The following is a 1,573-nucleotide window of genomic DNA, read 5'->3' as shown; positions in this document are numbered from 1 at the left end:
CCTGTGTTAGGTGGAAAGAGACACTGTGGAGACGAGGGGACGTTGCATATTTTCGCATAGATAACTATTAGGCGATAAAGAAACCAGTGCAATTTTCTGAGCGTGTTCTAAGTAGTAAACGACTATTTGTCGACAGAAAAGGGAAAGAAAATGTAGAATCAGCAAGGGTACCAGAAATCTCTAAAATAACGGAGTGTACGCTCTGACGGAAAACGTTTTCTGTCTCGCCCACGCGGAAAGTAAACAAAACGTTTGAGAAAGTCGTGCTTCCTGTGAGTCGTGTTTAGGATTTTCTCCTCGTTTGGACGGTATGTCGTGCTGTGTTGGGCTTTGTTTGCATTTAGTTATAGCTGCTTGACTTAAGGAAGGATTACAGCTTAATATGGTTGTGGAAGAAGTAGATATTAGGGATTATTTTGATAGCTATCTGGAGAGAAGGTTAATGTTGTTTTCCTATTTTGGGGAAAAATGAATTTGGTTTTTATTAAGGACTTAGAGAGATTGTGAAAGATGAGCAGGAAGTCATATTTATTGGAAAAATTATGTTTATGATGCTAGAGTAAATAGTCGAATGCAAATTAATCCTTTTAACCTTGAAAGTCAGATCAAGGTAGTTCCCTTTGACAAGCATCCTTTTAAGGTACGCCGTGGTTATTGTTCCGATCTCATCACTTGTGGCTATTCGTCCGGCATGCATGCTTTGCGCACGAACACACTCTTTTTTTGTCTTACTCGCCGTTGATGGTGGATAACAAAGAATTGTTTTAAAGTTGGGAATGAATTTGCAAGTTTTGCTGCCGTGTAAAAGAGTTTGGCCGAATTGCAAGAGAATCCTTTCGCACAAGAACACACTCTCGCGCTTGCGCTCATGCGATAATTGTGTCTAACAATTACACGAGAGTTTCGTTGTCGTATCTCGTGCCTGTTGGGATATTTTTCCGGCACATTCTGTCAGACACCTATCCTGTAGAGCTATTTTTCTGGCAATATTGCAAGATGCAATTTTTGTTTGCCTTTTAATTGAAAATCTCCAGCTTGCCATTATTCGGCAAATTTGTTTGTTTTCAGAGGTCCTCGTGTCAAAAATAAATAGAGATAGATAGAGGGTGATAGCAGAGAGGAGACAGGGAACTCGAGGGCATGATTCCCCAGAAAAGTCTAAAATGTGGTCTTTCATTGGCTTAAACTGCGGCTACAGTCCTCAAATTTTTCACATAAAACTGTGCGAAAGTGCTCTCTTGCAACTCCGTCAAACTTTTTTCCACGACAGCAAAACCTGTAAATTCCTTCCCAACTCTGAAGGAATCCATTGTTATCCCCCATCAACGGCGACTAAGACAAAATATGGCGACAATGTTTGTTTTGATGATTGCGCAAGCGCGAAAGTGTGCATGCTGGACGAATAGCCACAATGTGATGAGATCCGGTGCTGGAACAATAACCACGGCGCTAAGGTATGGTGATTTCCAAATTACCCATGGATATTCAACTCTCTTAGGTATTTTTTGCTGCCAGGCTGCAAAAAATGTTGCTTGTGTAATTCTATACAAAGCAAAGTAACCATCAGTTCATG

General features: G+C 40.7%; 1 protein-coding gene across 1 annotated transcript in view; it reads left to right on the top strand.

The window, feature by feature from the left end:
- Positions 1-211: 211 nt before the first annotated feature.
- Positions 212-1,573, top strand: part of LOC119592017 (replication stress response regulator SDE2-like) — a 9,684-nt gene continuing 8,322 nt past the window's right edge. The window contains exon 1 of the mRNA XM_037940797.1: positions 212-308. The gene's annotated coding sequence lies outside the window, so the exon portion shown is untranslated. The remainder of the gene's footprint in view (positions 309-1,573) is intronic.

Source organism: Penaeus monodon, chromosome 29 (assembly GCF_015228065.2).
Source record: "Penaeus monodon isolate SGIC_2016 chromosome 29, NSTDA_Pmon_1, whole genome shotgun sequence".
NCBI classification, from domain to species: Eukaryota; Metazoa; Arthropoda; class Malacostraca; order Decapoda; family Penaeidae; genus Penaeus; species Penaeus monodon.
The sequence above is the reverse complement of the archived record's forward strand: the minus strand, read 5'-3'. Positions and strand labels throughout refer to the sequence as shown.